Here is a 27,996-nt window from a genome sequence, read left to right as displayed (position 1 = left end):
TTATTTTACAAGGTTCAGCATTAAGTGCTACATATAATGAGATTTCAATAATAATGATGATAACATAGTTTTTTTGCTATTTTTTAAAATAACAATCACAGTAATAATTTACAATTATATAGTTCAGAGTTACACAAGTTATATAATATTACATGTAGTTTACTATTTTTTTTTTCAAAGTTTAAGAAAGAGTGATTATACAACAGTATTTACACATATGCAATTAAAATATTATATTTCCCAATTCTCACAAATATACAATGTAATTAATTATTTACATAATTTTTTAATAATGAGGATTACGTATAGATGAGTGAGGCAAGTTAATCCCACCTACTTCGAAGCTTGAGTTAGCTTTTATGAAGAGAGTGGAATTTAGCCTTCACTATTTATGTTACTGTTACTGTTTATGCATGGGATGTAGGCATTGGATGCTGGCGATTTGTGATGTGTATATTAGTGTTAATGGTATATTAACTTTGTTGGTATATTTTCCAGAGTTCGTTTTTTAATGTTCTGTAGTTATATATGTGTTTTAAATTTCTTGTTAGGTTGAGTTGCATTGGTATCTGATGTGATCTCACAAAAGAACCGTATGAGTTGTTGAAGGGTGTAGGGATGTAGAGAGTTGTAGGTCGTGTTATACGATATGTGTCTCTGTTGTTTCGATAGATGATGTTGAAGTAATTCCTTGTTAATCTCATGTAGTGCTTCAGGTTTTTAATGCTCAGGATTCTGTGTGTCGCCATGTGCTGGTCGGATATTGTTTGTTGCGTGTAAGGTGTCCAAATCACTGTTGACACAATTTTCCTGTGTAATGTTTCTAATTTTGTTAAGTGACTGTTTGATGTGTTTGCATAGACTATTATACCGTATCTGAGTAGGGATTCGCAGATACCGTGATATAGGAGTTTTTTTATGTTGGATGGAATAATGTCTTTTACTTGGAAGAGTTTTGCTGCGATGATCTGGAGTTTGGTATGTAGGTATTCTATATGTTTTGTCCATTTAAGGTGGAAATCTATATAGAGATCAAGGTATTTTGCGTGTGTTACAGGTTTGATTTCGGGACATTGGCAGGTATTTTTGTTGTTAATGCAGCGGTATGTGTGACAGTGTATCGATAGTGGTGCTGGGCGCATGATTCTTGGGTTGTGTATTATCAACATCTGTGTTTTGGTGTCGTTGATTAGAATTGCGTTTTGGTAGAAGTATGTTATGATTTCATTTAGGTTTTGTTGTGCTTTGCAGAGAGCCGTGTTGATGTCTGTGTGGATTGCTAGTAGTGCGGTGTCATCTGCGTACTGAAATATTTGGCTTCTTATGGCCATGTTATGAACATCACTAATGTATATGATGAATAGAGTGGGTAATAATATAGCACCTTGAGGAACACCACCGTGTTTTGTTTGTATGACCCCCGGCTGTGACTTGTACCTATTTTTGTTACTTGTGTTCTTTTTGAAAGGTAGTTCCTGAACCATGTATGCAGTGTTCCTCTTATACATATTGAGTATAGTTTGGTGAGTAGTGTGTCATGTTCAAGTGTATCAAATGCTTTGGTTAAGTCAAGCAGTATAAGGACGGCGTACTTGTTTTTGTCGAGAGCTTTGTTTATTGTGTCGGCGATGTCTTCTAATAAAGTAATGGTGCTTTTTGTTTTCTGAAAGCCGTATTGGTTTTGTGAGATGATGTTGTACTTCTGTAAATAGTTCTGTAGTCTGGTGTGTGTTATTTTTTCTAGAATTTTTGAGATGACTGGTAGGGTAGCTATTAGTCTGTAGTTCTGAGTATCGTTTCTTTTGCCGTGTTTGTATATTGGCGTAATTATTGCAGTTTTTAGTTGTTGTGGAATAATGGCTGTGTAGAATATTGTGTTCACGAGTCTCAGAAGTATTGGATTTATTTGTTCAAAGTGTGTTATAAGGTCTGTGAGTCTTATTTTGTCTATTCCTGGAGTGGTCTTTGGTTTTAGTTGTATTAGTGATTATTTCTGTTCCTGTTTTGTTACTGGTGGAAAATACATCGTTTGTTGTTGACTTTTGTGTCGGTAGGTTTTTGTTGATCATTGGTAGCTTGTCTTTTTTGAGTTGTGTGATGTTGTTTGTGAAAGCACGATTGAATGAGTCTGCTAGTTCCTCTTGGTTTGTGTCCTGACCGAAGCTTTTTGCAATAAAATCTTATGATGAAGTTTTCTTTTTTCGCGTTACTAATTCGTTGAGTGTAGCCCATGTTTGCTTCATGTTGTCGTTGTATTTCATGAATTTTTGGAAGTAGTAGTATCTTTTTGCCCTACGAATTTTTGTTGTTAGTTGATTTCTTGTGTTTTTGTATAAGGCTTGTATATATAAGGCGACAAACAGACAACAATCCATGGATTGTTGTCTGTTTGTCGCCTCGTTTGTGTAGGCTTTGTTGCTTTTTTGTATATTTCTGTGCACTTTAGTTGAAAATTCTCTTATAATGTTACAGGATCATTTATTTTAAGTAGGCAATTCCAGTCTGTATTTTTTACTTGGTTATCGACAATGCTCTTTAGTATGATCGAGTTTTGTCGACTTCTGTGGTGGTTGTGTGTGTGTGTGTGTGTGAGGGGGGGGGGGGCAATTCCTAAATTCGTAGGACAAAAAGACACTACTACTTCCAAAAAAAATAATAAAATAAAAAAATAATAATAATAGAGATCCTAATTACCTAGAGCAGAGTTATTGTAATATATAATTCTACATTTTTGTCCCTTTACCCCCTGCAAATGGTCCGATTGAAACAAAAATTGGAATAGCTCGAGAGATTTTTGTAAATCCGTTTATCTAAAGTCCCGAAATAACTTGTGCATGCACTGTAAAGACGAATATAATAGATGCTTCTTTATTTATTATGCGAAATGCACCTAAAAACGACATACTACCGATTCGTTATATTAATTATGAGCATCAGAGATCGTTCTTTGTTCCAAATGAAAATAAACAGTTTAACAGAAACCAATCTACAGCATTATGCGTGTGTAAACCTTTTTATTATGTTTTGTAAAACTAATTTTGTTAAGCATATGTTCTTAAAAATAATTTGTTTCAACTCATTAAAGTAGTCAATTACTGAAGAGTTGAACTTAAAACAGATTTTAATAAACTGCATGACACTTAACTACATTTGCGTTACTATATCACCACAAACTGTTTTTTTTTTTTTTTTTCCTGAAGCAATAAACGTCTAGTGTTGTCTGTATTATTTTTTTCTTTTTCGATTTGGGCTGGAGCCAACGACACAGTTTGCCACAGGTTATGACTTCTCTCGTCCTTGAGTTCACTCCTCCAGCAAGGTTATGAACTAAGGTATTTAGGTCATGATTCATTCATCCCACTCAACACTAAAAGCGAAACGTGATTGTTTGGCAAACGCATTCAGTACAGTGATTTATCTTTTTATAGCTATGAAACGAAGTTATGTTTTGCCACATATTTTAATTTTTTTTTTAAATTGGCAAGTTTTTTTTTCTCTTATGGTTTTGTATATAAAATGTTTGCCATAAGGTTGGATCCGAAATTTAATGCGAATTCAAAGAGGGAAGAACTGTATGAAATTTAGATATCTTTTCCCATTCTTAAGTACTAGAAATAATGGCTAACTCATTTGATTTTAATGGTCTGCGAATCATATCCTTTAACGGGAGACCGTTTTCAGAACAGAGGATTATATGAAGATATGGCAGACAAATGACGTTCAGTCATTAGGAGACTAATTAGTTCCTTTGAAAGAAGTTGCTTGTTAGCAAGGGTAGGCAGTTAAAAAGAAGTTTCATGAAAGAGGTTGCCGGTCTGTTCGAGACAAGATCAGAACAAAATATGGATTACGAGATTGGGATTGGCATGGAATTTTCTGGCTAACAGTGAATTATCTCGTAATTCGGAAGTGAAAATGGGTTCCGTTGAGGACAAGATCAGAACAAAGTATTAATTTATTGCAACATTGGGACTGGCTTCGACTTTTCAGGTTTGCAGTGAATTGGTCCATAACAGAATCGATTTTCACTATTGCAAACACTATTATAACAAGCTCATTCTAACAGACTACTAAAAAGTCCTGAATAAACTCCATAGACTCGATGCTGTGTAAAATAAAATTCACTATTCCAAACTGCTGTAACTATTCTTGAAGCCCCCCCCCCCCCTCAAGGTTCTCTGTTCTTGCGAGGATTGAGGCTATATTTTAGTACTAGATTGTTTTGCTTTACTTGAATTCAGTACTGATTATTAAGTTTATCAATATTTAAAATATGAATATTTTAGCACATGCAGTTTTAAAAACCTTGCAGTAATGTCAAACAAACACCAGTTAATTGAGTTCAAGGAACTTTAACCCAACATGTTACAGAATCCTCGCGCTGTTTACTTGAGAAATAGTGGTTATATATATATATATATATATATATATATATATATATATATATATATATATATATATATATATATATATATTTATATATATATATAGTTATATATATATAAAAAAAATAAAAAAAAAAAATCAGCTAACGCCTTTTTATTCCCGTATATACGGGAGTAGGCGAGGCCATTTAGCCCTATCTAACTTTTGGAGACTGAGTGGGCAGTTCAATCTCCACTGGTACCAATCAGAGACAGATGGCCCAAGGCTATCACTAATTAAGCGGTTATATATATATATATAACTATAATAGTGGTTATATATATATATATAACCACTATTATATATATTCAGAGTACAAAAACCTACTCAGGCTTACATCCTTGCATGGGAAGAATGAGCATATATATATATATATATATATATAACCACTATTATAGTTATATATATATATATAACTATATATATATATAAATATATATATATATATATATATATATATATATAAATATATATATATATATATATATATATATATATATATATATATATATATATATATATATATATATATATATATATATATATAACCACTATTATAGTTATATATATATATATAACTATATATATATATAAATATATATATATATATATATATATATAAATATATATATATATATATATATATATATATATATATATATATATATATATATATATATATATATATATATATATATATATATATATATATATATATATATATAAATATATATATATATATATATATATATATATATATATATATATATATATATATATATATATATATATATATGCTCATTCTTCCCATGCAAGGATGTAAGCCTGAGTAGGTTTTTGTACTCTGAATGGACTGAGGACTGCATGTTCTGGTAATAATGTTGTAGAGACCAAACATGAAACTATGGTAAGCTGCTTCAGGTCTCCAGCATGCCGAGTGGTAATCTCATACCAGTTGATGAAACTCATCAATTCGTAAACATCCATGCATAGTATTTTTCTACCCACTGCTTGCTGGTTGGAGAACGGAAAGCCTTTCCACTCAGCCAAATGTATTACTTGTCTAACCTATTTATTTTCATAAAAGTTTAGATGAACTTCCCCCCCCCCCCGCATACTGTTTCTTGTGATGACTCTGGTGACTTCATGGATGTAATTAAACGGTATATAATATGAGGAAGGATTTTATTTGTGGCACTGCAAAATAAGAATATATTTAGTATTTATCTATGGTTGCTCAATCACTTGATTCCAATGCGCACTCATGAGTCGAAACATTATGACTACCCAGCCTTTTCCCCGCCAACCAGACTGCACAGCCTGAAATAGACGGTTGTGGCGGCATTGTGGTATGAGGATTGTTCGCATGGACAGCACTGGGTTCTCATCACCAATGAATACACCTGGACCACTTATTCCAACCTGGGGATTGTTTCGGACCAAGTAATGCCCTGCATGGTAACAATCTTGCTCGATTTATCTGACCTCTTCCAACAAGACTTTCATTGCGGAATCATTGCTCAAAAAGCATGTCCAAGCATTCCGTGTATGCTCCTTGGCAGCTTAAATTCTTTCTGTTGATTATTCAATTCCAGTCGGATATTTGTGAGACCGTGAAGAATGCAGCATCCGCCGGTCGATGCTGGTGCCTTACTCATTCGCTAACCTGTGGTACATTATTCTGTCTAGTTAGTTCAGAATACCTCTGGACACCTTCCGTGGTATAGTGGAGTCGAGACAGGTGCAAGCGGTTATCTTGGACAAAGAAGAGCCAACACGCTACTAGGTTGGTGTGATCATAATGTTTTGGCTCATGAGTATATATTTTTCTACTGTTGGGTTTCTATTGCTGTTGCAACAAAAGTAGATTGTCACTGTGATTATCCTTTCAACATTCCTTTCCGCAACTCGCTCTATATAAATATTGTTATAGAAATAATAACACTATAGTGATATTTGGCATTTGAGCAAATTGCATTGTCTGTTTGAATGACGAATATTGACCATTTTATTTACCCCTTTCTGATCTGTTATGATGTTAGTAAAATAACTCATGATTCATAGATGATTCATACATGCTTCTCTTGGTCATCGCTTCATAACACGAAACTATTAAGACCGTAAATGCCATGCTAGTGATTCTTCTCGTAGTGTAGTTAATTAGAGCGAGGCTAATTGATTTTTTTCAATATAACAGAAATAGATTTCAAAATGTATTTGACACCAAATGAAACTATAAGGTCACTTGAAAGCATAAATATATAAAGTAGTTCATCATTCTAATTGGTTCGCAGCACTAAGACCTTTATGACACAGTACGTTATTATTGGGACCTGTATTTTGTGAACCAGGTTTATCTCTTTTCTGGAAGAAAACTCAGAATTATTCATATAAGTATCACCTCTTAACCCAATCTTGGACTGAGTTTGCAGGTTAATGGAAAATCCAAAGCACTTATTTCGGATCTGCATAATTATAGGGACTGAAAATCATTTCATTAGATTGATTAAAATCATCGCCCTATTAGACACCCTATCCTGCATACTGGAGGCCAGAAGTAGCTCGAAAGCGTTCCATATTTGGTCTTTTAGAAGATTGTCCTAAATCATGCATCCACTGCTTTATCAATAAGCATTTATGTGATTTGCACTTAGTATAGCACAGGAAACCGTTTACAACCACCGAAGTAGTTTTTAGAAAGTCTTCCTTTTGCAAAATATGAAATTTCAAGATTACCGAATTTCAGAGCAGATACAATTACTAACGGTGTGAAGAGCAGTTTGATCCGCATAAATGTTTTGATTTGAAGGTGTTTAACGAAGCAAAGAAGGAATGTCGCGGTATGCTGTGTGACCGAATATTTTGTATGTTACGGCTTCCATGTGTTTTTCCTTGAGGCCGCAGCAGCTACGATCAATACAAATGAAACAACTTTCAGTGTTGTATACAGCAGCTGTCGTTGAAATCGATTGTTCCGAATATATTTTTAAGTATCATAATTTCCACGCGGTATGTGATTCCATCAAACAAACAGATTATATACAGTATTGTTTATAGTTTACGGTGACAAGAATGCAACGTTAAATCATTAGAAGATTGCCATTCTTTACAAGGTTCATCAGGAATATTTTGCACACAGTTGTCACTGTGTTTCTTTGCGTCAGTTATTATTATTATCATTATTATGATATATTGTGAAGCTTACTTCAAGTAAAGCGGCATTGTATCTCTTTTTAAAAGAGGCATCTTAGTATTGCTATTCTATACTTGCATTAAAATATTTTTTACCGAAGTATCATTCCCCCAACAGTATCCTATGAACTATTCCGATGGCTGTGTTGAATATTTACAAAGAATTTAAATAAGAAAAGGCAGTAAGACTCTTACAGCCAGTGTGTGTACCTTTTCAAAGAATGAAAATTATGTATCTTCAAAGCTAATAATTATGCTTTAACTTTTATTTTGTTTACAGTTTTTTCAATGTTTTTTTTTCTTGGAATGACACACACATTGGCTGTAAGAGTCTTACTGCCTTTTCTTGAAGAACCATATTGCTTTCGATTAACGAGGTAGTACTTAGAAAGTTAAATATTTACGAATTTCAAGTATTTTAATGTACAGTTTGAATAATCTTCGCATTTTAAAAGGAAAAAAAAAACCCTGAGTTCGTGAAGTTGGCCTTTATACTTTTCTAAGTGTTAGTGATAAGCAGTTGTTTAGTGATGGACCAACCGCAGTTATTCAGTTATTACTAATATCTTACAATTTTCTTCCAACTAATATGTTATTTGCCAGGTCTCCAATGCTGATGGACCTAGAATTTCATTTCGCTCTTTTAAGGCACTTCTGACTGCATCAACCTAGATTTTGGTCTTCTCCTATACCTTTTTACTTCCATCCTGGTATCAGACACCCTAATTGCAACAGTGATTGTTTTTGAATACGTTCATGTAGCTTCTATTGCGTTGTTAATGCTTCCTGTCCTAATTCTGTTTAAGCGACCACACTACCTTAGATTAACTCTGCTCACATATTCTTGAATGCTGACAATGCCAAGTTCCTTTGTAATGTCTTATATGATTCTGTCATTGATGGAATGTTTTATTTCTAATCTAACTCTTAAATCCATAGGTTAAAATCGGCTAAAATTAGTGTTTTGACTGATTTCTCTCTTATTCTATATACATTTATTTAACTGGCTCTTTATTCCAGCATTACTTATTTATATTTTCAATTTCTACCTATTTTTTTATATTAACCCCACAAACGAGAGACTACATAGAAACAGTACTTGTTGTGTGCAAATAGTTAAGAATGAATTGATTCTTTTTTATTTTTATAACTGGGAGTCAGCACACTCTTCATATTTTGCAGGGCACTATACAATATGCGAATGTGGAGCTCCAAATTTCCAGGAAAAAAAAACGTGACTAACAATTTTGTGGACCGAAAAATCTCGCATTTTCTTCTCACATTATGGATAGAAAAATATCCATAAAAATAATTTATAAATGCAAAAATATATTTATTAAATCTTTTGCAGTTACAACTTGTAAAGAGTTAAGTGAACAGTTTTTCATAGACTTACATGTTTTTTTTTAGCAAAGTCAGTTATTATGCCTTCAAAATTAAAATTTTTAGCTTTTTCATTTTCGTTTATGGGGTTTTGGTTCGAGGTTTTTTTTTTTTTTTTTTCTCTTTGCAGTAATTTACTGATGATATCTACTTTTAACAATAGTTCATATAAGACTACCAAGCTAAGAATAAATTCAAATGAATATACCTATATTCATATATAGAATCTATTTCCGGTTTAATAATATTGTCTGAAACTGTCTCAGTGAGATCCTTCCTCACTTTTAAAAATTCCGGGATTTGAAAACGAATAGCCCTCACTAACTTTGTTTGCTTTAAAAAAAAAAAAAAAAAAAAACTAATTTAATACAACGCATTTCTAGAATTTTTCTTATTTATATTCTGTATGAAGCGCGGGGTGCCTCTAAACTCAGGGCCCGCAAATTCTCAGCTCGCACAATCCTTTGGAGCAATCCAGATTGCTCCAAAGCACAGATTTTGACCGAATGAAATGGGAGAACAATAAGTTTCTCCCTGTTTGCAGCTGAACAGTGAACGTATGTTTACTAGCAGTTGCTCCACTCTTCCTTAAGTCAGTAAACACTACTGACTTAACAAAGAGGTGCAGACAGTTCAAAGGAACAGTGCCATGAAAATTCCTGTAGAAGAAGCATAGACGGATGCAGAACGTCTGTGGGATTGTGACTCAATTAGTCTAAGAATCAATTACTGTCTGACCACCGATGCGAGACCCGTGGCTGGCAATTTGCCAAGAAGAGTCAATTCATGTTGAAGGGGAGAAAGGAATAAGGCGATGCACGAATTCGTTACCAACACGCGAAATCACGTGCTTTATACGCAAAATTTTCCCAACTGTTGTACAAGCAAAATAGTCACCACTTTAAAAACTAGAATTTTCATAAAAGAAAAGATAATTTTCCGACATATAATAATAAACACTCATCCCACGAACCCATTGATTACCCTATTATAGGAATGGATTCGGCTTCTTCTGCCATGAGCAGAAATGTCTAGGAGTGTGGTCGCAGTGTAACTGGATTGTTCTCTTCTGGATAGCATCAAGCATTTGAGGGAGGATTTTGATGCACCATCTACAAATATGAAAAGAGTCTTCTAAGGTAATGTGGATTTAGTTTATGTAGTGTTAGAGGTTTGTTTGTACAGGTGAAAAGTAATCTGGAGAGGAAAAGGACACCAATTTTTGGAGGCAGACGAGGCTATGGATGTAATGCGCTTATGCTAGGATAAAATATAAAGTTAGCCCAAGAAAATAATTTGATCTTGAGTGGAGATGTAGGTGTTTTGAAATGTGTGTGGTCTTTCTTGCATGAAATATGACTGGACTCTGTATTGACGTTGACAAGATTGTAAGATTGTCCCAACACCACTGAAATATGGCTATGATCCTTAAGACATTTATTACGGAAAATTTTATGATTTGCGACATGTGGGTAGTACTGCAGTTTTTCAAATGAAAAAAAAAAGAGTGGAATGTACTATCATCAGGAAACCTATGGATGGGATTTGAGGTTAGTCAAAGAAGTCATTTATGCATAGGTGAAAGAGGATGGACGAAAGTACAGGGCCTTGGGTTCCGCTAAGATTGGTATTATTGGTAGAGAAATTTGAAAAAAGGCAACGAACTACTATTACACTTAATAAATGATCAGAGGAAATTGGCGATCCAATTGCAAAGGATGGCGGGGTATACAATAAGATAGTAACTTGGTAATAAGGCTTTTATGCCAGTTAAATTCTCTGGGTATGTTTAGAGTAAATACTTCATTTCTTCGTACCTTTCTACAGATAGTTGATAATAGGCAAAGAGATCGGTTGTTGATCGAGAATGACAGAATCTATAATGGTAGTCATTGATTAGCTGGTGTGCTTCCCGGTAGTGGAGAAGTCAAGTGTCGAGTTCCCCCCCCCCATTATTGTTCACCGAATTGAGATAAGTGCAATGGAATGGTAATCCGATGACTGGTGGCTTTATCTTCTTTCTTTAGAATGAATGTATATCAGTTGTTTTAGTGCTATAGGATAGACATTCGATAAATATAAAAGATTATGAAGGATCAAATACAGAACTGGAGAGTATTACCGGTAACAGAAGCATGATTGTGAAAAGTTGTTCCCAGTGGCCTTAGCAGAGAATTGGAAGGCTCCGACTGCCATTTCAGGAGGAGGAAAAGTTTTTTTTTAGGACTTGCCTATTTCACGTCGGCTTTGATTTGCTTTTTTTTTTGCAGCTTTTGCGTGTTGCAGTATAAGCTAAGTGCGTGAAGCTGGACTTTGGGTGTCAGCTATTTGTGGTATGGGGATTTTTTTTCTTGAAGAATTGCATAAAAAACCAAGATTTTGGAGGGTGATCCTTGGGGGTTTTGAGTGAAATTTAAATTGAAGGCTTTCATTCTAGGAAGAATTATTTCAATAATAATTTGACATTAATGCTGTGTCCAAGGACACGAAATTGCGAGTGGCTGAGTAAATTGCACAAAGTAATACGTCAATAAAACGTGCGTAAATAGCTGAAATATTTACTTCTGCAGGTTCTCTCCATTGAGAATGCAGTTGATATTTTCCATGTTCCGGCGTTTTTTTTTTTTTTTCATTGCTCATGGTTGTACCAAATTTGTCGCAGCAGTTATTTAGTTTATTTAACGAGTCCTGAAAAATTGGTTGGATTTATTTAGAAGTGTAACATGTACATATGTTACAATGTACAATTTTAATATCAGATTTAATGCCACTTTTCTGCATGATTTGATCCAAAAAAGTGTGCTTCCTTGTCTTACACTTTATTTTATATTAAATCATATTCGTCTATTCCCTTCAATTCTAACAGATAACTTACAACTTAAGTATATGTTAATCAGTTCTGTATAATGCCATTTGTCCATATAATGATCAGTTTTGAAGAGTTTTTCTCTTGACACCTTGTTACGTGCCTTATCCACATCTAAAGAACTTAAATATAATCTTGTTATATTCCCATGATTTGTTTGTTTCAAAGTAAAAAAAAAAAAAAAAAAAAAAAAAAAAATCTGATCCTGATAACTCTTATTTCGCTCGAGTTTCTCCTTCACAGTTTATTTTTTCTTAGTCCGTTCCCAAGTATGTTTCCATAAATTTTATCTGGAACACTCAGAAGGGAAATTTCTCTGCAATTCTTACATTTAGGTTTCTTTCGTTTTCATAGATGCGTATTGTGATCGATCTTTTCCAATCATCTGGAATTTGACCTTCTGACCAGGCGTTCTTAGTAATACAGTGTAGCTACTGTAAAGCATTTATACTATTGCTACACTACATACTGTACTTTCAATCTGGTGTTTATAAATTTGCCACACGATTCTAAATGAACAGTTTACATCATATATAATTTTTTTTCATAATGACGAATCCATTGTTAAAGTTAATTCTCCTAACAATGAAGAGTGAAATCGTCATCATCCAGTGAAATAATATTGGGTGTGTTCACATTACTCGGAATTAGTCTCAAGGAAATCCCTCTTTCTTATTTTCTAAAAGTGCTTTCCGAGAATGGCGGCGCACTTAATGGATTCAAAGAAAACGCATTGCTGTGAATGAGCTTTTAAATTCCTTAATTACAAGCATTTGTGCAGTTTTACAATTAAACTGTGCGTATATGATAGTGTGATTTTCAAATGAATAATTTTGTCTGCTTTGAAAAGGAACAAAACTTTATAGCAGTGGCTTATTGTTTCGACTGCATTTGCGTAAGAATACTTCGGGCTATAAAACTCGCTCTCGGTAAAATTTCGGCCGTTCACTCCTTTATCTTTGAGATATCGATCCACTGTTTCCTCAGCTTTATATAATAGTAATGAGATACTAATTGAATTTTCCATAGTCGCTGAAGCAAATAAAAAAAAAAGAAATTAAAAGGCGAAAATCGCTCGAAGTGTTCATCATTATTACTAAATAAAAGCATATAATAATCTGCTGTCATCATAGACTAACCGTACCAGTGAGTGATTCCTTTTACATTCCATGTGAGCAACAGTGCCCACTCATATGGATAGAAGCATTACCGTTTATTACAGTATTACATTAATGAGAAGTTTTTCATCAAAATATAAAGTAACGATAAAAATTATCTTGGCTAAATTGTTTTGAGAAATTTGTATATTGTTAATTAAATGAGTAAAAAATGATTGGAGATAATCATAATAAAAAGATTTTTCAATATCATTGTATAATGACACCATTCATCATTACAATTGAAGCTAAGCGATTTTAGGTACGTTTCTCAAAATCTATAAGCATCAATTATATTCGTTTTCCCACTTGTTTATTTGGTATGCGTTTTATACCCTGCAGTAATTTTATTTTTATTATTATTTATTATTATTATATGGAGTCCGTAGATTTATCATGGGAGTCCCAGTGATATTTCACCAAGTCCCAACCATCATACGCTGACAAAGCACTCACGCTGGTTTTGTCACCGAATTCCACCCATTCTCCCAAGAGAAAAATCTAGTCCTTATTCTCTTGCTAAGTACACTCTTACTCAGTTCTCAGAGACGACTTAATTCCTTAGTTCTACCTACACTATTAATGCACTGAAGAATTTCCTCTGAATCAATCCTATACAATCTTTAAAGCAATCGATATGTCTCTATCATATTCTCCCTCTCCCTTTTCTACTTATCGACCAATTTCTATAACCCACAAATCTTCATTCCATAGAACTGCCACCATCTTGGTTACTCGCCTCTGGATCCTATTCGCCTTTTCCACATCCTCAAGAAACCCAGTTGACCATATCTATCTGTTCGCAAGTCCACATAGGATCGTAAATAGACTCGTTTGAAATATTACCTCTGAAGTGTAGTTGACAGTCCGCCATCATTCCTTTTCTTGCAGTTCAATTCCATCAGTGTAGTACGCAGCTGATAATCTTATCTCAAAATGCATAACGTTACACTTTGCCATGTTAAACCCGCAACCCTTCTCCTTTGCCCATACTGTCAATCTATTTAAACCGTCTTGTATGATCTCTGCATCATCCTTATTAATAATTGCTTTGTCCAATTTTACATTGTTAGCAAAGAACTGAATATATCCTCTCAGATAATTTCCTATATCGTTAATGTACAAGCTTGTGGTGCATCGCTAATCACAGGTATCCTCCTGGACTCTACTCCTCCATCAACTACTCTCTGATGTCTATCCAACAGTTGACCTGTTATCCACATCATCAACTTCATATCAAAACTCGTTTGCTCTAATTTATTAACAGAGTTCCATGCGGTATCTTGTGAAATGTTTGCAAAGTCTAGTATTAGCAGCATTTTCTCCTATCCAACTCAGTTGTTGCTTTATTATAAAAAGTGAGTAAATTTAACCGAAGTATTTACATTCTTGAACGGAGTTCGTTGCACAGTTTCATTGTGAAACGAGTTCTAGGTTCAAGAATTGGTTTTTAATGTGAATTATATTTCCTTTAATAAAGCAAATGGGATTGTCTTCGATGAAGGTAGTTAGTTTAGTTTTTGTTTGTTTGTTAGAGTTCCTTTTTTTTTTTTTTGTCAAATGATTCGAAATGATAATTTATCCTTTACTTAATGGAATGGAATGAAATGTGGTATTTAGGGTCACTATTAAATTCTGTATCATTTAATGGCAAATTTATCCAAAACGAAATAATACCCAATATATACATGCGGGAAACTGCTCGGCGCTTTTATTGTTGTGGTAAGAACGAATGGTGTCACCACACAAGAATGCACTTACCAAACGCACCTTTTCATGCGTGTCTCCGTTATTTCCTTATTTGTTTGACTTATGTATTGTAGACATGATTTGTTCCTACTTTTTACACTTTTAAATGATATGCTCTAAATGATGCATTTTATGAATTTTAGTCGGTACCCAAATGTCATTTACATTCATCCATCTAGAGCGTAATCATTTCGAATCGTTTTGCCAGAATTTGTTAATAAAGATAATACGATTGTAATAAAAAAAACGTGAATCAAGCGAACATTAACTTTCATTTAATTCCATCCATTCAGAAGAGAGTGATTTGATTGAAACGAAAATTGAGAGACCGCTAGCCAAATTTTTTATGGATTCCCAATACCGAATTTCAATCAGATCTTGGCTTGATCGCTTGATTTGAAACGAGGAATAACTTGTCTGCGGACATATTCTGCGAAACACATCGTGAAGGCAATGAAATCTAGTGATATTGTTCGTTAAGTTCCAAATGCATTAAAATAACAATATTAATAATATTTTGTCTGTTTGAATAGGTTCTCAGAATGTAACCAAATATTAATTAGAACTAACAACAGCCATAATTATAGCATGAAAATATATTAGAAACAGTGTAATTAATGAAACAGAGCATGCCGTGCTAAAATGAAACGGGAGTCTGTATTGCACGTGCCGTGCTTAATGTATAAGTGCATATATCAATACGATTGTGTTGTTCCACAGCATTGAAATAGGACAAATAATGTATTTTTGATTTAAAATCATGAATATGATATTTTCATTTAAAACATGCCTTTCGTTATAAAATTGTATTAGTTTTTGTCACTTGTTTAAAAGATGTTAGGTACATGAGACTGTATGCCGAAACTGTGGCCTCTTTCATCAAAAGGATCTGGTTAGAAAATAGAAACTGTGACCCATATCAAATACACTTTAATAACATAATTACAAAATATTCTTACCTGATTTTTTACACGTAATCTAGGGAATTGCTGAAAATTTTCAGATATATTTATTGTACTGAGAATAATCGGTTAAATTACTGAAGTGATAAAGTTGTATTTATTTTTTTATTAAGGAAAATAATTTTACAAGGTACCGCCTTCTTCGCAGTTCAAAGTGTTATCACTAGCATGGGTGATTTTTTCTTAAAATGATTGGGGTCTATTTAAACAATTTTTTAAAGTATTTATTTTTCAGAAGGATCTTGCAAGTATAGTTTAGACCTTTCAGAGTCCCAGGCTATCTCCAGTCATGCCTTCACAACCGAACTGTCCCTACATACGTGACACTGACATAGTTTTGCAGTGGTCTGTAATTGCGATAAGGCACATCGTCTTCCATTAATTAAATTTATTTGCTACTTAAATATAAAGTAATAAGTTGCTAATTAGTTTTGTAATTGATGCTTGGATTGTATTCTAAAGCAGTAAATAAATAATTAAATAAAAGTAGGTGGTAAATAAAAAAGAAACATGTTTGGGGGAAATAATTTCAATTTCTTTGTTGTGGGAATGCTGTGCTTCTGGCATTGATGTAATTGGCAAAGAGTGAGTTTAAAATAAAGCACGTCAAGTTGCTTCTCTTTATAATAAATATTTTTTATCAAAGGAACAAGCAATCAGATGCTAATTCTTTACAAAAAACTATCCCCCCCCCCTCTCCAGTTTTCTAAGAGAGTGGTGTCAGTTCAACTCTGATTATAGGAATTTCTAGTATGTTCAATAGGACATTATAACGAGCAATTCAGCCAATTCTCAAAACTGAATGAATTATTTCCGTTATTTTTTTCTAATTAAAAATAAAAACTTTAGTTCTCGATAATGGTTTGTTAGTTTTCGTAGTCTTCGGCTAATAGCACATTTTTGCGAAGTATCTCTCTTATTAATACAGGTTACATAAATCACTTAAAACTCATGGGGAGGCCAATCTGCATTCTTCGAATATCTTTTTTTTTTGGGGGGGGGGGGACATTATCGTTTAACCTAAGAATAAAACTTTGAATGATATGACATCCTCGTTTCAATATTCTGCCCTACTAGTAATCAGGAACCACGTTTATATGAATCGAACAAGAAACAAAGAGAACGTATGAATTCATTTGGTTTCGTGAAGGAGAAAGAGAGATAGATGCAGAATGAAAGAATGCAAACTTTTTTTCCTCATTTTCTTTCTTTTTTTTTTTTTTCTTTCGCCGAAACTTGGCAAGACGTCAAACTTACCAGAGCGTTCCAAACATCGTCCTTCACTAACGCTGTTGTGTGTGTGTGTGTGTATTCTTTGAGCGTGACTGGCTTCTGATGGTATACAGGGTGTTGGAAAAGTCTGAAACTACTGGCATAGAAAAGAGCACGGAGGGTGAAAATTTATATTTAAGAACTGTCCATAATCATTCAAACTTTTGAAGTTCTAACAGTTATGAGACTTTTTTTTCCTCTTGAAAGAATTTCCATTGATACCACAGAAGTTGAAAATATATATTCCACAGTTCCTGTTGGTGAAATAAGAAAAACAAATCGCACTGTTTTACATATGGTTGCTTAGTTTGCGAAATTTATTCTCTTTAATATTCTGTTTCATTCCATTCTTATGTTGATGAATATTTTCATAATGAAAACGTGACACCGGTTAAAACAAGACGAATCATTTGATCCCTTAGACTCATACTGTAGTGTACTCTACTTTAGACAGTAGAGTACACAACAAGGTGTAATGCGATAATCAGTATAGAATTTTGTAGGAAAAAGCAAAATATATGTGTAAATAAATATGCATAAATGTAAGGTAAAAAAGCAACATAAGTAGTACAGAATTTGTGAAACAGCAACACTATATTAGAATTTCATCAAAATATTATTGTATTTGACACACACACACACACACACACACACACACACACACACACACACACACACACACACACACACACACACACACACACACACACACACACACACACACACACACACACACACACACACACAATATGAAACGAAGATGCATGTAACCTATGTAACCTGTATATGTATGTACATAATGTAAGCAGCAGATATGAATAAAAAATAAAAAAGTTAATGCAACCATGCTCTTGTACAGGCTTAAATTCATCTTATCCTGATTGAATTTGAACTAAAGTATTCAGAAGAAAAGTGTAGTCCATTGATTAAAGTTGATGAAAAATCAGCATTGAAACAGGCAAATTAAACTAGCCAGAAGACACGTGCGTTTAGTCAATAACAATACGCCTCCGTCGTGCAGATGGAAGAACAATGAGATTTTGTGCCCTTCGAGTGGAAAAGACCTTGGTTCGATTCGACGTTCCGTCACGAGAATCTTTTTATGTTTTTTTTTTTTTTTCAATTGAAGGTGAATTAGCTTATGTCATACGGAGGTGGAAGGCTTTTTCTCTAGGAAACTCGGGTTTTTCATTCCTCATGGCCAGAGAAGGCATATACAATTTACAGATTAAAAGACTATTAGTAGGCTGCAGATTGTGGAGTGTGTAGATGATAGTAGTGGCGTTTGTGTGTAGACGGTGGGTTAATAGAGTGCTTTTCCGGGATTAGTCGTTGGTTCCTTTGGAGGCGTCACGTGATAATAATAATAATAATAATAATAATAATAGAGTGTATTTTGTAGTGTAGCGAGATCTTCCGCGACATCCTGGGAGTCCACCACAGTATCATGTGGTACTAGTAGTAATAATAATAATAATTATTAGTATTTAGTATACTAAATATGCACTAGAAATAGTGCTTTTATTATTAGTAAATAAAATGCAATTTTAAAAGTAAACTAAATATACTGTGCTTTAAAGGGTAAATCGAAAAGTCTTTACTATTTTTTTATGTAGCATACTCTAATATTTTGAATTATGAATATTTCAGAATGCTTATATGAAAAATGAATTCTTAATCTGTTTTATGTCTTATATTGTGACATTCGCTGTCGATAAAAATCACACAGAATTTTGTCGTTCTCTCTGTCGTGGATAGAAAAGAACACCATGTTTGGATGATTAGATCACTTAATCATCCAGTCCAGTAACTCCTTCCTCTTTTTGTGTAAATCTCAATTGAATTCAGTTGAACTAAACTGGATGATTAAGTAATCTGAAACAGGCAAATTGCTTGCTTCAGCTGTTCGTGTTTATAACGTCATTCGGTTTAAGCAAAACGTATTATATTCAAATTCAAAACAAAATATATTATATTAATATATAATTAATACTTTCGTATTTACAAATGCGAAATTAATTATTGTGTTTCGGTCATGTTGAGTTACTGCGTACGGTACTTTATTTTTTTCCCCATAAACGAAGTAAAAAAGGGCATCTCATTTAATTAATCCAATTAGTTAATTATAATAAATTATTCCGGAATTAGTCATTTGTGCTATAGTTGCATTAAAGTAATTTATCTCAGGAACACATTAGAAAATTTAATACTAAATCTTATGAAAAGAATACCTTCACCTTACAAACACATTTCCATGAACGCATTGTGTTCGTAAGTTGGTGTTTGTTTATTTCGTCACTTGTCAGAAAAATTGTAAAATAGTTCTTAAGCATTCATCATTCACTTATATATGTTGAAATGTTCATTAAAATGCATCATCACCATCACTGATTTCCTGATATGCACCCTTAAGCGGTGTACAGACTATTATGACATTATTTATTTATTTTTTTAATTTTATTATTATTACTGACACCTCCAGGGAGTCCAAAGACTCATCGAGGGAGGGCGATGGAGATTATTGCAGGAGATTAGTAATAATCTCCTGCCAAGAATTTTCTTCAAAATTAGTCTATCACTTCACTCCGGTATTATTATGAGATCTTATACTTTTGTCTTCTAAGGCACTTCTTAGTCTACCAATCCACTTGATCTTAATCTTCCTCTGGATCTTTTCCTGCCATATTGACATCAAATACCTGTTTTGCTAACCCTCTCTCTCTCTCTCTCTCTCTCTCTCTCTCTCTTATTCTGTTTAAGTGACCACATTATGAGAGATATGCTGAGATAACATATTCTTGAATGATAACAATGTCAGATTCCTAACTAATATCTTAATTTTTAATGTGATTTGCCATCTGTTCACTCTCCCTAATCTTTCTCAGAACTTTCATATCTGAGGTTTCCAGTCTTTGGTCAAGTGTTTTATTTCTAACCCAGCTATCAGATCCAAAAGTTAAAACTGGCTTGAACACTGTCTTGTATACTGCTAGTTTGGTGTTTTGGCTAATTTCTCTTATTCCATATAAATTTATTCAGCTGGCCCTCCACCATACCAGTTTTGCTTATTTTATTTTTTTCCATATTTAATTTATCAACTATATGGAATAACATGATAATTTCAGAAAAATGTAGTATATCAAAAAAACAAAACAAAAAAACTTGCAAAAGAGTCTTTTTAATTTACCCTTACATTTAAATAGTCTTTTTTAGCATAGTATCTGATGATAAATTTTGATCTCTGTACTTGCACAATGTATTTGTGCAAGTACTCAAACAATCCGGTCGAGTTTAGACCATGGTAAGCTGTTTCATTTCCATTTGGATCCAAGCCATTCAGTTTAAATAAGGATATTGAGGTTGACAGTACTAGTCTCTACCGCGAAGAAATGAACTGAACCAAATCGCATGAGCAAATGAACGATGCAGCTCATGTATTGTTCATGTTTATTATTTATCTTTCCGTTTATGTGCTTAGATGTGATTTAACACTTTTTTTTCTTACGGTTCTCCGGTTGCTAATTCTTGATTATTAAAATTTATAAAATGTTGGATAAACATTCGAAAGAATATTTTACGGTAGCAGTAATTTAAAAAGAAAGTTTTGAAAAATAGGCTACTTGAAGTAGATGGTTATTGAAATACTGACTGATTTAATGTTTAGTCGAAGTTAAGAAACAAAACTGATTTTTTTATTCCTCACAAATTTAATAATTAAGCATTTTTACAGAGAATTTTAATTGTAATGGATACTTATCATAAATATTTACCATGCCGTATGCATATGGCGAATTAGTCTGCCCCCTTTTTTATGTATATATATTCACTTATTTCTTAATTGGTGTACAAAGATTAATGTAATTAGTTGATATGATTAGAACTTACAATTATTGGATATTTTAATTAAAAAGCAAAATGCTCCGATTTAACACAAATAATGTTATTTTCTGATAATAATAATAAATAATAATAATAATAATAATAATAATAATTATTATTATTATTAAATCTTTATGGAATCAAAAAACATTGTGGTCTTTTGTCTAAGCTCCACTATTACACACTCAGTTTATCATACCGCGCCTTAAATATGTTCACTATCTCCTCGTTCACCACGCTCTCAGGCAATGCAGTCCAACCACTCTGTATGCAAAAAAAAAAAAAAAAACCCTGCTCCTCACTCCCTTGCTCACACTCACACTCCCCTTATACAACTTCCAGGGATGATCTCTTGTTCTCTCCCTGTCTTCACCCATTCTATGCAAAACTCCCCTACATTAACCAGAGACCAGAAACCACCTTAGTCCATATGATCATCCTGAACAAAGTCTTAGACAAGGGTCCATAGCATCCCTACTTCTACTTTGCTTAATATTCGATATAGCAGGCATATGTTAAATGTTTGTTTAACTGTGGAAGGTTGAAGTTTTTTTTTAAAATTTAGATTTGTTATACAAAATTACAATTTTTATAAAATTAAAAATTGTTTGAATGAAGATAATCGTAAATGTCATTATTATTTTAATAAAAGTTTTTTTAATTTTTTAATTATAATTAAATTTGAAATTAATTGTACTGTGTTTATAATGAAAATAAAAAAAATTCTCATTGAAAATTTCCAGTCAGGTTTATTTTACTATGGTAACCTCATTTTGTTGCGAACTTATATAATAATAAATTGCATGTAACTAACGATCTCTTCCACTAGTTCCTCTCTACCTCCCCTCGCTCACTGCATTTTCAATTACACTGCAGATTCTCTAGTGCTGATTTACTCTCAATCGGAAACTTAAACTAGATCACAGGAAAATTATTATGCATTATATTTCTTCTATACTCATATTTTTACTTAGATAGTAGATAAAAACACACTGAGAAAAAAATACAAAACAAAATCACACTGTTACTTTATACCGCATTCTGGCTGTCATTGACATGTTATAAACTAATACATAAAACTGAACTGTTACCAGACGGAATAATTTAAAACTTCATTTTAAAGCAACATGTGGCAAGCTCTCACAGATAACAGTGAGTTTTTTTAATTGGTTTTCGTCCGAAAATCTTGTGCGTAGTCAATGTATAATGATTAAGTTTGTTAAGTTTATGTGAGTTATCCCACAGTTTCAAGATCCCTTCGTATCTTAAGATAAGTTAGGAAAGCTGGACGATGTTCAGCTGTACTTCTGTCGCAGCACTTACTGCCGGATGCGGAAGTAAGATAGTGAATGCTAGAAGGGATCGGACCGTAATAGAAAAGCAAACAAAATTCGAGTTACGGTCTTATCAGAATTTGTGATATAATCCGCGGCACTCAGAAGAAATGGAGTATATCGTAAACTTCGTCCTTCAGTACAGAAATATTGTAGTGTTAATGGAACACACATTGAGATTATTAAATGAACAATTTGAACAAGTCATGATACATCAATTTAAATGAAACTGAAGATTCATTTTATAAATTATACATATATTTAATTTTCATTTTTCATTCGTTTTATTTTTATAAATGTTTAAATTCGTATCCTGTGCTATTTGAAGCGAAATATGCATTATACCTTAATATGAGTACTACAAACATTCCCTTATAACCACTAGAATATTTCCAAAATTTTGACTGTCTCTGCAATTAAAAAAATTATAATCATAAGTAGTGCCTGCTATGGAAGTAATTGATTCTTTTTTCCATTAGCAAGTTTACGATCTACAAGAAGTAATATCATAAAGAAAGACTTTTTTCCCTTTTTAACTTCGGATTCTTTTTACTGGTTTGACCTGATTGAGCTTACTTTCACACGAACACTAACTCCTGACCTGACCTAATCGATTGCAACCAAAAATAGACAAAGCTTAAAAATCGCCATTACGTGCATTTCAGTAGATGTGATAAACCGAGATTTAATAAACTGTAGGTAATTAAATGACACGAAGCTGATTAGCTTAAACAAGCATAGATCAAGAATAGTTTGACATTTACTACTACCTGTCTCTTCTGCAACAGTTATTTGATAGATCTGGTTATTGAATACAATGGAAGCTATGAGGCTAGTTTTTATATCTCTCAGCTGAACGAGTTTTCCTTCCGATTTTTTTCTTTTGATAGAGGAAAGGAAAACCCCTACCACTTTCATCAGCTATTTTTCTTCACCCAAAAACCCTTAGAGATGTTCTTCTTCCGACGTAGAATTCGAACTCCGATCCTTCCAACAAAGGACTGCGAATATTGAAGTAAAATGTGGTAATTAAAAAAAATAATAAATTCAGAAAAAAATATTTGAAATTTCAAATTTTTGTGAGTATTTAAATCCTTTCAGCATTAATTACTTAATGTGCTGATTGTTTCATTCAAATTCATATTTCATTTGCTTCCAAGAGAACGTTCGTTTTATTTCTTAATTCGTTTTTTTTTCTCCCTTTTGCTTATCATTATTTTCACACACACACACACACACACACACACACACACACACACACACACACACACACACACACACACACACACACACACACACACACACACACACACACACACACACCAAATCGAATTAAATTTAAATCGAAATTTCTAATTATATGAGAACATAACTCTTTTCAATCTTTCCAAATAAATCATTGCCACTTCATTTTCAAAGACGCTGTTTTCCTTACAAAAATCTTTGATCATATAATCGCTTACAAATATCAGGATGAGGATTAAGATTTATTTTCAAAAAAAACTTTATTATCTCTTCATTTCTCTGAAGCTCATGCTTTTTAAAAGCCATATATTCATTACCTGCTTACACTCGACTTGGTCAACGATAGCTTTTTCAGACAGGATTTTGTTTTATTTGTGATCATTACTGTGCTTTTGTTCTTCTTCTTCTTATTATTATTATTATTATACTTTTTTAAAGATTTCATTATGATTAATTGGATAAGCAACATCACTGCTTTTTTGTTGTTGTGATCAAGTCAATCATCATATTTTATTGCTATGTTGGTGTTTGATGATATTGCTAATTTTATGAACTTGACTTCTCTATTAAGTATTTGCCTTGACTCTCAAAGCATTCTGGATTCTTAATTTTTCTAATTTTTTTGTTTCTTAACACTCTAGACAGCAGATATTCGTATGCTTACATAGCAAGTAATTCAAGGTTAACAAAAATCCGCAGTGACAGAGTAATGTCAAGAGTCTCCAAGTCGTCCTCTCTTGATTGAATCACAAAACGGTATAAACTCTAGGAATTATCATGCAAATAAAATAATTTTAAGATATCGCAAACCATCTTCATTAGTTGCGCAAAGCCCACTTCTGAAAGCGTATTATGTTTTTTCGATCACTACTCAAAGACTTGGGTATTTTCTGAAAGGGAAACGAATTTCTCCAGGCTGCATACATATTTATGTGCATTATGAAACTAAATTTCTTAAATTTCAGATTCTTACATAATGCTTTTAGTACATGTTTATGTCCCCAGTAAATTTTATTTTCTTATGCTTTTCGTGTTCTTATCTTAGGCTAGTTTGACCTCATTTAAAACTTTCATCCTTAGCTGCAGTATAATCTAAAATCATAAAAGGGAAGTTTCAGCTAAAAGCACGGATTTTCATTTCCCAACAGCTGCTTCAAATTCTCATTTCCACATAAAAGTGAATGGCTTTTTTTTAATAAATCCACATTACATGCACTTCATCTCCTCTGTAGCTCATTTGGTAGTCTAGTTTATTTGGTAGTCTATTGAAATTATCGCTCAATCTATATTATATCTGTTTAAATTTCATGCAATTTTCTGGCTAGTTTGCCTCTTTTGCCGGTCGGAAAACTCGAATTTTCTACTTCCTTCATAATTGACCAGCTACCTCAACTTCATTGAAAAGCCTTTATAAAGGTTCTTCGCATCTTAGACGGTTTGAATTCAGATATTTCCAATTTCTTCCAAAGGGCAAATACTCGTAGTCGCTTCGCCCTGATGACTGCGTTACGGAAAGGCCAGCAGCGCCAGTCACAACACACAACAACAACAACAACAACAATGATGCTGTTTGGTTGGAAAGTTCTGGATTTGAATCCCATCTTGGATGAGAGGAATCTTTATAAAGGGTTTTCAACTGAAGTGAAGATGTAAGGTCTCTCTCTCTCTCTCTCTCTCTCTCTCTCATACAGGTGTTGGAGCTTTTTATTTTTTCCTGGATTTTATTTTCTGATTTTTACTCCTGCAAAACGAACTAGACAAACACATGCAATTTGTAGCAATAACCGTACATAAACGCACTCACAACTTTAGTTACATTGTCTCTAACTAAATTACTAACCAGCCGGTCTAGGCGGAAACAGAACGCTGCCTATTGCAACTTTTGGGCAAAAAATTACCCCTCATTTTAAATTTAGCTTAATCATTTTTTATATTATTGCAAACTATTGCATTATTTCCACTCCCAGATTGTATCACTGTTTAGATAAATTGTTTTCATAGAAACCTTAATTTGCAATTTTTCTGTTAGCGTTCCCATTTTTATTTTTTTTTTTTTTCTTCCAGTTACGATAATTAAAAAGAATAATAGCAACATGAGAGCTTTGAGAACGAGAAAGAATATTTGATTTGTACATAACTATCGGGCTTATTTGCATGCTCGCATTATAAATGTTTTTCCATTTATTATCGAGGTATTTGATAATTCTTAATGACTTTACGATATAAGGAATTAAGTCGTAGAACCATTATTCTTTTATTATTCGGGCTTCCTATTTGCATTTCATTCTTTACTGTAAGCAGTGAGACGCAATTGGTAGGATTTCTAAATCTCCAATATTAGCAGATCCAATTTTAAAATCACATTTGTAGAGGATAAAGGAATCGATACTTTTGCAGCCTGAGCTGAGAGATAAATGGATATCTCAGATCTGTGGGGTACCAGAAGAAGATAAACGACACAAAGCAATGTATATTTATGACTTCCTTCTAGAGCGTCAAATTTCTGCGTTTGTCATTTCAAATAATAAAACGAAAAAAACTTTTGATCATTAAAATGTCATTAAAATGCGTATTAAAATAAATATTATTTTAAATGCATATTAGAAAATATTGAAGAATTTGAAGAAATATTGAAGGGGAAAAAAGTGCAAATTAAGAAAAAAAATTCACCTTGCAGATTATTCTTTAATTAATTAAAAAAAGCAATTAATAAAGGCAAATCAAATGTGTTTTCATCTCGAGTATGCTTGATAAACAAACTATGCAGCGGCGTATAAAATATAGCAGCACTGAACACTTGTCGCTGTGTGTCTTTCATGGTACTTGAAGCGTACAATGTATTTTAAGAACGTTATACGCCATGACCGATTATGTTAGAACTTGCTATTTTAAGTATCTGAGATGTAACACAGGGAACCGGGAATGTTTGGAATGCTTATTAATTAAGCTTTTTTTTTTTTTCAAAGTCTACAGCAGCAATTAGCTGAGCAGTGTATGTTGCACACATCATTCATCATTCACGAAAGCTGTATAGTTTAAAGCACAGGCTCTTAAACTTTTTTTTTTATCCGTGACGCCCTTTAAATCATGCAATCAGTTTAATCATGCTTGATAACATTTATATCTGCAATAAACTAAGCAGACTAAAAGGTTGTGATGCATCATAATTTCAATAATTCTATAATAAATATTTAATTACTCACGTTTATCAGTGTCTGCTGCGATTCCTGAATCTTTTTTCGTGACTCACAGTTTAAAACTGCTCGTTTAAAACTTTTCTTCCATATCAGCGAATGACGGCGTTTCGCAGATCGAAATATCAGTGATATTTCTGAACAACCCTGTTAATTTTCAAACTCATCAGATAATGAAATCCCCTAATCTGATGAGTTTAGTTGCTTTTATGCTTTAAAAAATGCATTTTTATGCATCAAAAAATATTTTATCCAAAGATTTGATCCTTAAACAGGCTCATTGTGCGCAAGAAATGTAAGTGTACAAAACATACATTCCAAACATTTCCAAACACGTATCAAAATTCATATCAATATTTGGGTATTCAGCACTCTGAGTAACATTTCTTTAGTTTACTAGAAGTAAAATTAACTATGAATTAATACAAACACTAACAGTTTAAAGTGAAAGAAGACATTTATTCCTGCAATTAACTGTTAACTAAACTGTTATATATTCTTGGTCCATCTCTCTCTCTCTCTCTCTCTCTCTCTCTCTCTCTCTCTCTCTCTCTCTCTCTCTCTCTCTCTCTCTCTCACACACACACACACACACATTCCCCTCTCCGATGCTACGATGCATTAGGTATTGCTGTTGTCCTATACCGTTGTCTTAGTATTAACTGGTAAGACAATTCATACCTAAGAAAGGTGAGTGAGACCTGAGTTCCGTATAAGATTCACTTTAGATTTTATTACTTTCCCTCTTCCTTGAACTGGCAAACATAGCGATTATATGAATGAAGGAAAGGGTCGTATATTTCATTTGTGTTTTGGCAGTCAGAATGCGTTTCTGGTCCCAAATTCATTCTTCTTTTATAGGTCATTCGTCGACAAGGACGTCATTCAACTGACAAGGATGTGTCAGACTGAAGTTCATTACAGTGCTCCACCGTTCAAATTAACTTTCAAGTGCGATTAATAGATATAATGTTATCATTACTATTCATTCAGGCTGTTTTTTTAACGGCAGCTAAGGCCAATGTACTGCGTACGTAAATTGTCTGTTCATCTTGTGATTTGGCTATTTTGCGGAATGAAAACTTCGAGTTTCCATGAGTAAAAACCCTTTCATCTCTGTATGAGACCGAATATGTAAGGATTCTTCGCATCCTAGACACTACTAACCGAGATCTTTCCAGTTAAAGGGCGTCGCCGAGCTGCAGAGCTACAAAGCTTCATTCATCCAGAATAAAAACATATTGATTTTAGCGAAGGATCTACAGGCGCAGGCTAGACGGTGGTCTTTGCCAGTTTAGTTCTTCAGAAATCAGCTGAATTTTCTTTCCTTCTTAATGT

Source organism: Typopeltis vanoorti, chromosome 10 (assembly GCF_054136105.1).
Source record: "Typopeltis vanoorti isolate ZY-2024b chromosome 10, IOZ_Tvanoo_1.0, whole genome shotgun sequence".
NCBI lineage: Eukaryota > Metazoa > Arthropoda > Arachnida > Uropygi > Thelyphonidae > Typopeltis > Typopeltis vanoorti.
The sequence above is the reverse complement of the archived record's forward strand: the minus strand, read 5'-3'. Positions refer to the sequence as shown.